Below are 14,529 nucleotides of genomic sequence, written 5' to 3' on the forward strand. Positions count from 1 at the left end.
AGTTCTGTTTGTCAGCATTCCCTGAAAATCTCAGTGTCACCACTACTTATGTCACCAATGCCGTGCGATGCAGTGATGGCATGCAAGCAATGATCTGCAGAGTCGTTAAAGTCATTGACAGACTGAAAGACTATGAGACAGTCCTATAGACGGTGTGTGCATGTGTTTGTGCCTCTATGTGTGTGCCATATGTATGTGTGTGCACCATCTCTTCGGTTTATATCAGGCACCGCAGTTACAGGGGAAGTCTGTGGAAGGCTGTCCTGGAACATGCGTGTGTCACCTACATAGACTTGGTTTATTTACTATTCCTATCTCCCCTAGAATGTGGATGTCATAGATTGAAGAGCTGGTTTTGTTGGTTACTGTCTCCATCTACAGCACAGATTCTATACATCCCAGGACAACCTTTGCTGAATGAATGAATGAATGAATGAATGAATGAGTTTTGCAGGCACAAAAGCTGTCCTGAAGCTGTGTAATGAGAGGGGATTGTAGTGGCTGCGATGTTAGCACTCAGAAGACAGAGGCAGAAGATGATTGCAAGTTCAAAGTCAGCTTGGTTGACATAGACAAGTTCCTGGCCAGCCAGGGTTACACAGAGAGACCACATATCAACAAAATGAAAGAAACAAAAACACTGATAGATATATAGAAAGAAAGTGAAGTCAAAGGTTGCCAAGGTGGCTTTTGGGGGTCAATGCTTGTTGAATGAATATATGAACACATATTGACCTGAGAATGGGCTATAGTAAATGCCTTCTTGCTAGGCATGGGTACCAGCTCAGCCACTGATTGCCTTCAAATCTCTTCCTGGGGCTTTGCCCCTCCTCTGTGATGTGAAGGGACTGTGTGAGGCCATTGGCTTATTTATTTCATGCATCATTTTGACAGCATCTTTTGGATGATGGCTTCATGGCGATGTGACAGATAACATGCAGGTAGAGTATTGAAGGTTGGAACTTGAGACCCATGTATTTAACCTTTCTACTCAGTCACTGTGACCAAAGACAGCTTCAAGTCCCCATGGCTCCTGCTCACGGAACCACACCAGGCTGTTACACTGTTATTTAGCAAATATTTATCAGAACTTTGCCCTTAGTGTTGGATTTGGAGAGATCAGTTTTTTTCCCTCCAAAATGTTACTGTTTCCAGTGGAGGCTTTGAGAAGCCTCCTCAGTTCCTGGGCACCTGCGGGCCCCTTAGGGACACTGATGGTAAGAGCCTGCTCTTTCAGTAAAGTCCTGGTGTAAAGGGCAAAGCGGCAGCCGTGATCCTGACCACAGCCCAGACCACAGCTGTAGCATCTGGTTCTTCCAATGCTGACCACAGTATGAGCACTAAAGCAGTGGTTCCTGCTGAAGTAACCAGATTTTCCTCAGTCACCTAGCACAACCTAGTGAAACCTGACAGACATCTCTTCTAGCTTTGACCTGGCCGGAGGTGTGAGAACTCAAGTCTGGAATTTTCTGTGGTCTTTTTGGCCCATTTTCTCACCTCATACATGTATATATGTATGTGTCTGTATATGTATGTGTATGTGTATGTGTATATGATGTGTATGTGTATGTGCATGTGTGTGTGTGAGCAAATATGTTTACCCCAGATACATCACAGATCAAAGGGACCATCCTTCTCAAGTCAAGCTTGGTGAACCAATGTATTTGGAAGCATTGTCTATCCGACTCAGACAGCAGTGTCGCCCCAGCCTGGGTGACTGGGGAAAGCTGAGTCACTGGGGTTCCCTGCTGACTTGTGGCAAAGCCACAGAGTATCTCTTCCTAGCAATGGTTGCTGTTTTCCTAACCTTGGGGATGTGAAGAAGCAGCCTCCCTCCATCTTTGGCGTGAAAGCCATTTTATAGGCTCACTCCTGTTTCTGATTAAATCCGTTTCTCACGGATCGGGCTATGCTGCAGCTGCAACTGCGAATGGTTCTGTACCTGCCTGTTCCAGGGATGTCAGTCCTGTCTGCTTCAAAAAGTTACTGACCGTCTTACAAACCTTCCTTTGTTTCAAAAGGTTATATAACCACCTGTGATTACCCTGTTATGACTGCCTGTTGTTATGACTACCTGTTGTTATGCCCACCTTACAACCATGCCTTTGTTTCAGGAGCCCATGTCAACTAACTTGCTATGCTTATGTCCTGCTCCTGTAACCCCATGCCCATTTTGTCCACCAAATCCTCCATTTGGAAACCCCCTACCCCTGAGCTATAGAAACCTGTTCTTCCTCACATCTAATGCAGACCTCTCAAGTCTGCCTTAGCGGGAGGCAGCCCATGTACATGAAAGAAAAAGCTTGCTTTAATTAATTTGGCCATGATGATTTGGGTCACGGTCTCCTCCCATCTTTGGGATTAACAGGTATCTTTATGAATCTATTAATGTTCCAAAGGCTTTTAAGCTTCCTAGGATTACTGAGTCTCCTGAGTTTCTTCCTCCTCCCAGGAGTGGTGATGGAGCACGCCTTTAATCCCAGCACCCAGGAGGCAGAGGCAGGCACATCTCTGTGTTCAAGGCCAGCCTGGTCTACAAAGCAAGTTCCAGGACAGCTAGTGCTATTACACAGAAAACCCTATTTGGGGGGGGAGGAGGGGAGGGAGGGGAGGGAGGGAGGGAGGGAGGGAAGGGAGGGAAGGGAAGGGAGGAAGGGAGGGGAGGGAGGAGGGGAAGGAGGAGGGAGGGAGGAAGGGAGGGGAAAGGCATGTACATTACAGAATTCAAGCAGCATCAGGAGTCCAGGTCTGGCTTCAGCTACATAATGAGTTCAAAGATAGCCTGGGCTATATGAGATATTGTCTCATATTGAAACAAAGGACTTTTCTTTGGCCTAATCCACCCCCTGACTTCCTAAACACACTGTAGAATTCGCATCATCAGATGTTTTAAGTTTCTGTTTCTTGGCCTGGAAGACCCTCTGCAGTAAATGCTAACAGCCTTCCCATGTCGTGGAGCTGCCTGGAGGAAGCAGTCTCTCGCCGCAGACTCTCAGCTCCTGGACACTTACTGCTTACATTTGGGATAGGAAGAGTCCGGCTTGATAAGGCATCCTTCCCCTCAGGCAGGAACCCTTCCCATCCCAGGCAGAGCCTCTCACTCCTCCCTAGTGAGGCTGGATAATTTCTGAACTTGACAGCTGTTCGCAGTGTCTAGAAGCACAGTATCTGCCACAACGGCCTTTCATCTGGCTTACAGGCGGCTGAAAACATCCCGGCTCAACCTTCCAGCTGCCTTCTGGGGACTAAAGCTCACAAACTAATTTTATTTTTGCCCGAGGAAGGCAAATTTTTAAAAGAGCCATGGTGTATATTCGGAAAGAGAAAGTGCATCTCAGGATTCCGGCATGCTGTGTGTCTGGATGTGTCATGGGCCCTGGAACAAAGAGGTGGCTGGAACCGGAATGACAGTTCCGAAAGTGGGCTCTTTCTTGCCACCTGCTGAGCACAGGGACATGATGGGAGGGGCTCTCCAAGGAGGCCTCTCAAAGCACGTCCCATGTTCCTGGCTAGGTGAAGCTAGCTTGGTCCCGGGGTCACCCTCTGAAATCCCTCAAGTGCAGGTAACCATGGTCTAGGTCTGCATTGCCTCTCCCACCCCCTTCCCCTTTATCCTCCATCCCCACACGACTCCCTGCACTCAGGCCTCTACATCTTCCTGCTGACCCTCTGAGAGTCCAGCAGGGACAGCCATGGACTTTACACTTGTCCTGCCCTCTTCATTATACACACACACACAGAGACACACACACACACACAGAGACAGTCTGTGTGTGTGTCTGTGTGTGTGTGTGTGTGTGTGTCTGTGTGTGTGTCTGTGTATGTCTGTGTCTGTGTGTGTGTGTGTGTGTGTGTGTCTGTGTGTGTGTCTGTGTGTGTGTGTGTGTGTGTGTGTCTGTGTGTGTGTGTGTGTGTCTGTGTGTGTGTGTGTGTCTGTGTGTGTGTGTCTGTGGGTCTGTATCTGTGTGTGTGTGTGTCTGTGTGTGTGTCTGTGTGTGTGTGTGTGTGTATGTGTGTGTGTGTGTGTGTGTGTGTGTGTGTGTGTGTGTGTGTGTGTGTGTCTGTGTGTGTGTGTGTGTGTGTGTGTGTGTGTGTGTGTGTGTGTGTGTGTGTGTGTGTGTGTGTGTGTGTGTGTCTGTGTCTGTGTCTGTGTGTGTGTGTGTGTGTGTGTCTGTGTGTGTGTGTGTGTGTGTCTGTGTGTGTGTGTCTGTGTGTGTGTCTGTGTGTGTGTCTGTGTGTGTGTGTGTGTGTGTCTGTGTGTCTGTATCTGTGTGTCTGTGTGTCTGTGTGTGTGTGTCTGTGTGTGTGTGTCTGTGTGTGTGTGTCTGTGTGTCTGTGTTTGTGTCTGTGTGTGTGTCTGTGTGTGTGAGTCTGTGTATGTGTGTATGTGTGCTCGCGCATACTCTGTTCTACCGTCTCTCCCAAGAAGAGGCCCAGAGTCCCCAGTAAGTCCTATCTTTGTTAACCTTTCCTACAGAGTTATCATTTCAGCTCTGGTCATGATCCTCACGTGAAATGCTTACCCCCTTTTAAAAATTATTTGTAGATTCATAATGTGATAAGTGGGGGATGGTACCCAAGTCTAAGCATGAGTCACTTGTGTGACCTATCCACCTTATACACTGCCTGGTGTTTCTTATGTATAACACCACTTGAGTGTACATGCACTCACGTGTATACAAGGAGCATATATTTTGCACATGTGGAAGCCAGAGGATAGCCTTGAGTGTTGTTTCTCCTGCACACTAGTCCCTCCTCAACTTTTGTTTTAAAGGCAGGGTCTTTCTATGTAGTCCAGGTGGTCCTGGAGCTCCATTTGTAAACCAGACTAGCTATGAATCACAGAGATCCACCTGCCTCTGCCTCCTACACGTTCCCTTTATTTTTTGAGATGGTCTCTCACTAGCCTGGAGCTGGCCAAGTGGCCTATGAGCCTCAGGGACCTGCCCATCTCTGCTCTTTAGGGTTGAGATCACGAGAGAGCACCACTTTGCCTGGCTGCTTCATGTGGGCTCTGGGCTGGAGCGCTAAGCCTTATGTCTGCCATGGCTACCAATTGAGCCGTCCCCCAGCCCTGTGCAATACATTTAGTCTGTCTACATGTTTTACTTCTTGAGACAGGATCTCTCTCTTTCTCTGTAGCCCAAGCTAGTCCCAGAACTCACAACTCTGCTTCAACATCCCCAGTGCTGGAGGGGCGGTGGGGTTGCAGGTGTGGGACACCACGCCCAGTTTCCTATTTGCTTCTCTGACCCTTTTCACCAGGTCAGGTGTGGCATTGCTGCTGCTGGTGTCGTGCTGGTGTTAAGAACTTTTTTTAGACTTGGGGGCATCTTGTGGTTCTGACTTTCAGACTGGAGACACTGCTGGTTCTGCATCTGGAGTCTGCCCACCCTTACCAGGACTTCAGCCTCCTAGGCTGTGAGTGTAGTGATGTAAAACCCAGCCAAGTCTGTTTTTGAAAAAACCTCCATTTTGTGCGAGACCCTGGGCTAAACTCCAATTCCAGGAAGAAAACCACAAAGTCCACCCGAGTAAAAATCCTATGACCTCCCCCACCTCGCTCTTAGCAACATCCAGGATAAAATAGCAAGACCAAGGTACCTAGAAATAACCTAAGACATCATCCTGCAGAGAATAGATAACCTGACCAGTTCCTGCCTCCTGTTCAGTTCCTGCAGATTACATCAGAAATGCAGTTTTAAAAATATTAACTTGCTGACCCGTATGGAAATTCCCCAAGCTTGCTGAAACCACACACACATGCACACACACACACACACACACACACACACAAAACCAAAAAAACCCGCACCCCTAGACTCGGGACTCTCACTCGGACCTGCTGTGATGGGGACGGTGAGAGACCTTGCTCGAGATCTCTTAATAAAAGACCCTGTGTGTTTGCATCTGAAGCGGCTCCTCGGGGATCTTTGGGGTCCCTTGTAACTTGGGCATAACAGTGAAATTTATAGCAGAGCCTCTCTGTCTGGCTTTCTTTCAGCAAAGTCTTTGCTATGTTTGGATCAATCAGTAGAGGCTGAGACATTGTCTTGAGGCTGTTTGAACCTTGAAGAAATGCTGTCTTTCTAGAGAATCTGCCATGTGAGAATGTGCAGTGGCACCGACCTTGGTACGACATCCCTCCTGGCAAACCTGGAGCTCTCACCTTTGGTTATGGCCGGCCCTGGTCAAAAGGGACTGAAATTTGTGTGGATTGTTGTAGGGGTCCAGGAATTGCTTCCCAAGCCACACGAACACCCATCTCAGTCAGGCAGGGTTAATTTATTGAGCATGCACCCCAGGACTGATCGATCAGAGTCATAGTCCAGATTTGGGCACTGAACCATGACCCCAAGTTAAGGTCCCACAGGGACCTACAAATATCTGTGTCAAGTTATTCCACCAATCAGGATTTATTTAGGGAGAGGGGACTTCCTTAGGAACATGTCTTTGTTATACATTTACCCTGCTTCCATTTATTGGGGTGTTCTATGGCAGGGGACTTGCCTTGCCTAACATTCATGGTTTTTTTTTTTTTTTTTTTTGGGGCTGGGGACCGAACCCAGGGCCTTTTGCTTGCTAGGCAAGTACTCTACCACTGAGCTAAATCCCCAATCCCAACATTCATGTCTTAACCAGGATGTCAGTTACCCACATACATGTCTCTCTCTGTCAAGTAGGGTGTCTGCTCCCAGGGAGGTCTCGGAAACTTAAATTTATTCAACCACTACTCACAATGGACATCTTATTCCAATTCCAAACAGTCTCTTATGTGGGTGTCTCTCTGATGCTAAGATTCCTCCCAAGGGGGATACCATAAAAGCCTATACATAGGTGCAGGAAGTGATGCTGGGTGGTTGACTGGGGTCCAAGCTTATTGTGGGTAACTATACAAAGCCGTTCTACTGACATCTATGGTGACTGGTTTTCAAGGGCACAGAACATAACAGAAAATGTAATCAACGTGGCATGAGAAAGCTTCCTAGTAGCTGCAGAAACGTGAGAAAGTTTCCTTATAATGACAGGCTAGCCAGGTAACAGTCACCTAGGCCTTAGCATTTTACCTAGGCCTTAATATTCCATCTAGGCCTTAACATTTTTATCTAGGCTTTAACAGTTCTCTGCTCTCATGGACAGCAAGGATAAGATAACTTTGGTAGCTGGAACCTTTCCCAGCCCCAATTAGCCTTGTATAATGTTTGAATAAAATAGCTAGAGCGAGCTAGCTAGGGGTCAGTCTTTTCCAAGAAGGCCGAACCCCTCTGCTCCTTTGGAAATTGAGACTTAGCATCTTGGTGAGCGTCGCTCTCTACCTCAGCGCCTACGACCAATCAGTATGCCCATTATTGCAATCCCAGCACTGGATCTGGCATCCGGTAGGTTCAGCAGGTGTGTGTTGGAATTGGGGTTGGGTTGAATTAATACAGATGCAAAGTGTGGAAAGGCCAGGTCCCTGCCTCCCAAGCCCCTAGAGCAGTGGTTCTTAATTCTTAATTTCATATAGTTCATGTTGCGCTGAGCATAGACTTATTTCATTGTTACTTCATAACTGTAAATGTGCTACTGTTATGAGTCATTACGTAAAGCTCTGATATACAGAATATCTGATATGCTTCCCCCACCCCGCCCCAAAGGAGTCATGACCCACAGATTGAGAGCCAGTGTCCTAGATTCTAATGGCTGCTGCCCCACCAGCTTAGAGAGTCCTACAGGCCCACAGCATCTTGGGGGCTGGTAGAGGTCTCAGATGGGCCCTGATAACATACAGACTCTTTTTCAGTCTAGGAGGAAGCAGGAGAGGAAAGGAGCTGAAAGTCTTCAGAGTCAGTGGCACTGGGGACTTTACACACATACTCCTGTCACCTTCACAATCCCAGGAGGTCAGAATAATTGTCCCCTTTGAGAGTGGAAAAGCAGTTCGAGGCCAGGAGACAGAAGGTACCTCTGTTTTCCCAGTGTGCTCAAAGCCACTGAGAGCTGGGGCTGCAGCTGTGAGGAGATGGCTGCCTGGAGGGAGAGTTGCCAGGCAGCCAAGATCAGCTCTAGCCCTCCCGGACTCGCCCACGCCACCCTCAGGCATTGCATGTACCCTAAAGGAGCAGAGTCTGCCAGGGCACTGCACGGGGAGGGAGGCTTGTTTGCTTCTCCCTGTGGCAGGCTGGAATGGGGAACTGGGGATGTACACAGATGCTCAAACTACCCATGAAGCATCTCTGGAGGCTCAGGAGCCCTCAGACTGTGAGTTCCACTGAGAAGCCTCTGGGGTTAGAAATGGCAAGGAATCTCAGTGGCCAAATAGGACAAGAAGAAAATTTAGACCACTGTCTGCCAGAGAGGGGCATGGGAACAGTAAGGTTTGGGTCCCTGTTAGAACCAATCATGGCATCCCTCAGGACACCTGAATACTGCCCAGTCTCTCCTGGCTGGTTGGCCCCAGGCAAGTTCTTTACCTCTCTGAGCCTTATTTCCTTACCTACTGTTGTGACTGGCTGCCCTTTGATCTGAAAACCGGCCATCTTGGACCATTCAGCTATGTCTCCTTGCCTAAGATCATTCCAGGCCGGCTTGTTGATAGTTTACACCCACCACCCCCACCTCTGCCCCCACAACTTCCAATTGCTCCCTACTGACTGACAACTCTACATGTGGCCTTGGGGGAGGGTTACATGCATGTGGGGGAAGACTTGAGTGGGGCTCCATCCATGCAGCCATGGGGGAAGCCCTCATCCCTGCTAGGAAATGCTTTCCAGGTGTGGTGATTGTGGGAGAAGCATCCACATATATGTAAGGAATTCTTTCACCTAGGCTCAGGAAAGGCACCCAATAAGCTCTCTGGTTCCCTGGAGTGAACTTGGTGGAATTGTACCTTGAATTGTCGTTGGGACCTTAGGAGAAGGGGTAGATGTTGCCTAAGTCTCCCCATGGGAAGGAATTTTAGCAACACCTACTTGAACAGATCGTATTGATTGAGGATGACTAGAGACAGGGTGTTCCAGCCCCAACATAGTGTCTGTATTTGGCCCTCCAAGCAACCCAGTGTCAGGCTTAGAAACTGTGCATGTGAGGGCTTAGGTCTCCTGAGCAGGGTCATGTGGTTTTCAAAGTCATAGAACCAGGATTTAACCCAGACAGTAAGGCTCCCAAATCCCTGGGCCCAATTGTGTTGAGTACGTTCATGTGCTACTTAGTTTGTCATGGCCTGTTAGATAGATGGGAAAACTGAGGGGCATACCAGAGCACATAGCAGACTGGTAATAGACACAGCTCTTCCTCTGCAGGGCTACGTCTTCCTGCTGGATGTCATGTGTCCTTGCACCCAAAGCAAGAAGTGGGGTCTACGACTTCTAATCAGTAGATCTACAGAGCAACTGCACGAATAGGAAGGGTAGATGGGTAAATAAATGGGTGGGAGATGAATGGATGGACAGACAGGCAGATGAATGACTGTGTATGTAGATGGGTTAACCAATGGGTTAGATGGATGGATGGATGGATGGATGGATGGATGGATGGATGGATGGATGAATGCAGACAGACGGATGAATGGGTGGGTGGCTGTGAGTAGGCTGGCAGGCAGACAGATGTATGGATGGCTGAAAGGAAAGAGCAGCTAGGAATAATGGTGGAGGTTTAGATTAGTGTGTAACTGGGTAGACATGGGTGGAGGGGCTTAGGGGAGAAGGATGTATGGATCAGAAGGCAGATAGAGAGATGGACAGATGGAAGGCTGGGTGGTGCTGGGTGGGGATGCAGCTGAAGTTGCAAGTTGACAATGACAATGTGGCCCCCATAGACTCGTGTGTTTGAATGCTTGGTCCACAGGGAGTGTCACGATTAGGAGCTGTGTCCTTGTTGGAGGAAGTCTCACCATGGGGGTGGTCTTTGAGGTCTCCTATGCTCAAGCTATCCCCACTGTGACGCACAGTCCCTTCTGCTGCCTGCAGAGCTAGGTGTGGGACTCTCAGCTCCTTCCCCAGCACCATGTCTGTCTGTCTGTCTGCACACCGCCATAATGATAATGGGCTAAGCCTCTTAAACTGCAAGCCAGCCCCAATGAAATGTTTTTCCTTTATAGGAATTGCCACGGTCATAGTGTCTCTTCACAGCAATAGAAACCCTAACTAAGACAGACAGCTACAGGACTTCCAGGGGTATTCACAAAGTAGAGAAGAAAGATGCTGGGTGATCTGGTGTGTCCCTAACCTACCCTTAGGGCTGCCATGGAGCATGGTAATGAAAAGTCATAGTCCTGGATCCCAGCATCGAAACTAGGTATAATGCTTCATGGCATAAGGTGACATGTCAGATACGAGCCTAAGAACCAGCATCCATATCCACCACCCCCCCACCCCCACCACCCCCCACCCCCCACCCCACCTCCACCCACCACCACCACCACCACCCCCACCACCACCACCACCACCACCACCACCCACCCCCCACCCCCACCCACCCCCACCACCACCACCCCCACCCCCCCCCCCACCCCCACCACCCCCCCCACCACCCCCACCACCCCCCCCCCCACCCCCACCACCCCCACCCCCCCCCACCACCACCACCACCACCACCACCCCCACCACCACCACCACCACCACCACCACCACCACCACCACCACCACCACCACCACCACCACCACCACCACCACCACCCCACCACCACCACCACCCCCCACCACCACCACCACCACCACCACCACCACACCCCACCACCCCCCCCACCCCCACCACCCCCACCCCCACCACCACCACCCCTGGCTGTCTAGGGGAGGGAGCTTTGCATCCTGCCAGAGCAGTGGGTTACCTGGCTCTTGACAACATGGGGGTCAGAATCCCAGGTGAGAAAGGACACTTTTTACACCAAAGACCAAAGCTGAAAACATCCCTGTGGACTCGCTAGGCGTGGCCTAAAAGAACAAAATGTCCTGCCTTGAAAGGACTTGGCAGCTGGAGGGGATCTGCTCAGCAGGAAGGAGGCCTGACTTCACCTCTGGCACAGATGCTGAAGCATGGAGTGGTCTTGGACACAACTCTGCCCCTGCTCCAGTTTCTACCCTCTGTCCTGGAAGCTGAGTCCCCCAGGGCCCTTGTCTGATGGCAGCTAGTGACAATCTGACTCTCCAGTTTCTAGGGGGCAGGGCCTGGAAGGACATGACTATTCCACTCCTTAGACCGTGACTCAGGGTCTGAGGGCCTCCTAATCTTTGAGCAGTCTCAACTGAGGGTACCTTGAGATGGCTCCTGAATGAAGAAGAAGAAGTAACGAGGAAGGACACGACTGCTCCTAGGTATGGTGGAGGAGAAGGTTTATTGTAGATAAAAGGGGCATTGTAGACAGTCAGAGGCAGGGACATCTGGGAGAGGCCAACGTGAACGTGACTGGGAGCCACTGTGAGGAGAAGGAGGAGGAGAGTGAGTGGGGAGGGAGAGGAGCCAAGTGTATGAGCCATGAGACCCAAAAAGAGGAGGGATAAGCAAAATGGCTGGATTATACAGGGAAGGGAAACTGGAGGAAGGGCAGCCCAGCCAGTTTAGGGTAGGGGCAGGGTATGCCACTCAGAAGGGCCCTGGAACAGGTAGGGACTGAGGCATGCTGGGAGAACCTGGCAGCCAGGTCCCCTTTGACATGCTAAGTAGACATCTCCATAGCTTCCACTGACTCAACTGAGCCACAGCGGGGTTTGGTTTGTTGTTGAGGTTTTGTTTGTTTATTTGTTTGGTTTTTTTGTTTCTTTGCTTGTCCCTCTGTGTGGCCTCTCTGTGTCCCTGAACTGTCAGTCATCCTCCCTCACTCCAGCCTCCCACTTGGAAAGATCCATTGAACCCTCCTAGATCTCACTCCTGTCTCAAGATTATTAAGCTGTTGTGTCTGTGCCGGTCTCTTTGTTGTATAAAGTAACACAGATGTCTCTGACTGGGATGTTGTAAAAGTAACTTTTATTCTCCTGATGTAACTGTCATCTCCAATGCTCGCTACCTCAGTCTGATAACCTAGGCCTTGCCCTGGAAGTTTCGAGCCTCCATACAATCCTATCTAGGCCTAGAATGTTTTCAGCCTCTGAGACTTCCTGCTGAATAAGCTCACCCTTTCTAGTTCTTTCTGAACTTTGGCTGGCTGGTTCAACTCAGCTGATCTGACTCGAACTCCTTCCATGCTGACTGAGTCCATCTGGCTGCCCCTGAATTGTTCTGCTTGACCTTGAACTATCTCTCCAACTGTTCTAGTCCTCTTGCTCCTTCTCATTCTCTCTTCACCTGTGTCTAGCTTGTTCTCTCTCTTCAACCTCTCTCTGTACAACTGTCCCAGTAAAACCACCTCCTCTCCTCTGCACTGCTCCTTCTTAAGTAGCCTCTCTTTGCTCTCTCTTCTCATGAGAGTTGGGCACATCCTATTCTGTCAAAGCTTTCTCTGGTTCTTCACTTTGTCTGCCACTCCCTTAGACATCACTTTCAAACGTGGGTGGTTCCTTCTACAAAGTAACTTTACCTTCCTTGTTTGGGATTAAAATTTTGTGCCAAGGTTGAGCCACACCACAACTAGAAACAGCCTTTTCCAGTAAAGAACACAATCTCAGCATTCACGGTGTGACCAAATATCCAGCTACAGGATGTGGCTGTCTGCTGGCTGTTCAGTTGCTGCTGCTAGCACTCCTGTTTCCTGAGCTAGGTCTTAACCATCCTCTGCCACCTCGTGACTGTGTGACCTTTTCCAAGAACACAACTTCTCCAACTCTCATATTCCCCATCTACTCATCAGCTCTGAGGACCCATGGTGATTAGGGACAGTGTAGGCACTGCAGCGATAGTGGGAAGAGTCACACCAGATCTCAAAGACTGGGGATTTATCTGGGCCAGACCCCAAGCTGAAAGCTGAGTTTGTGTAGATTAACTTCAAAGGCCAGGAGAAGTGGTGTATGACTTCGATCCCAGCACGTGGGAGGCAGTGGCAGAAGGGTCTCTGTGAATTCTACAGAGTGAGTTTCAGGAAGGCCAGAGCTACATGTGAGACCTTGTCTTGGGAATAAGAAAACTAAAACAAAAGATCTACAAACACGTTTAATCACTCAACCACACAGACATGGGCCAGCCCCCCTGGAACTTTCTGTGGAGGCAAGAAGACAGAACAAATAATCCCAATTGCTAGAGAAGCCCAGGGAGCTCCAGAGAAGCCCAGAGAGGTCCAAGGTCACACAGCTGGGAGCGACGTGGGCAGTAATCCCACCAAGTCTGCCTGATTCCCAAGCCCTGATTTTATCATGACACTCCAAGCTTTTTAGGGCTGGTTATAGCCAACCAGAAGACTAGAGATGGGAAGTGTCTTACCAAAGGTCACACGCACAGCAAGAGGATAGCCAATTGCAGATCCAGATTTCTAGGCACCTTGCCCAGACCTCTCCCCAGAGGAGACTCTGAGAAACAAAGTAATACTGATGACATCAGGGACAGAGGGTATGTCAGGAAGGCTGTGTTGTGCCAGGAGTCAGCAAGGACATTGTATGGGCTGAGGTACCAATATTTTCCTTAGGAGGTGAACCTGAGAGAGATCTGAGAGACCCAGAAGTTCACTGCCAAGGAGAGTCAGGGCACTCACAAAGAGGAGGGCGTGGCTGGGAACCTCCAAGTTCATGTCTCCGGGTCTCCTAACCCCCTTACCATCGCGCACTGACTAAGGCATGATTCGGGTTGGAATGCCTCAGAGGCCCATCTTCAGGGAGACGGGTGGCCCCTGGGTGCCATCTAGTGGCCAGGAAGAGACATGCTGCCTTTCCTCAACCTCCGAACCACAGAGCTAACGGAGGTCATTCGATCTGAGCAAAATGACTTAGTTTTTCGATGGAGGAAAATAAGGCCTGGTTGAAGCACACCCTGCCCAGTCAAGGGCAGCCCTGTGTGACTGAGGGTCCCTCAAAGATGTGAGGCTTACCCTGAGTCTGAGCTGGAAGGCTGTGTGGGCTCTGTGAGTGGTTGGGGTCTGAGAGGAGGCAGGCCCCATAGGATTTGGTCTGGAGAGCCAATAGCTGAGGATCAGGTGGAAGCTGGATTACCAGAGAGAAGGCTGAGGCGATGGTCAAGGCTTCTCCACAGATCAATCCATAGCCAGAATGCTCCCATCATTCTGAGGGACAGACATGACTAGAGAAACCCCATTATTGTTAGGGACAACCAAGGCTGGAGAAATTCTTGCCCCTGAGGAACTTGATATATTATCTATTCACTTTGCAAATGAGCTTGTTCTCTATGGACGTCCTTAAAGTGTGCAGAACCAGACCCCACAGCCCAACAACCCAGACAAACAGAAGATGCTGTAAGAAGTGGACAAGATCAAGCACCTGAAACCTGCAGGAGGTATATCCCATGATGCCCCTGTGCGTGCCTGGAACTGTGGCAGAACCAAACTCCATACACAATATGGTTTTTTTCTACACAATACAAACACGTGATAAACATTTAATGTATAAATTGGGCACAGTAAAAAAAAAATAGCAACTGACAATACACTGTCACAAATCATTGTCCTCATGAAGA

The sequence above is a fragment of the Rattus rattus genome, chromosome 1 (genome assembly GCF_011064425.1).
Source record: "Rattus rattus isolate New Zealand chromosome 1, Rrattus_CSIRO_v1, whole genome shotgun sequence".
Taxonomy (NCBI): domain Eukaryota; kingdom Metazoa; phylum Chordata; class Mammalia; order Rodentia; family Muridae; genus Rattus; species Rattus rattus.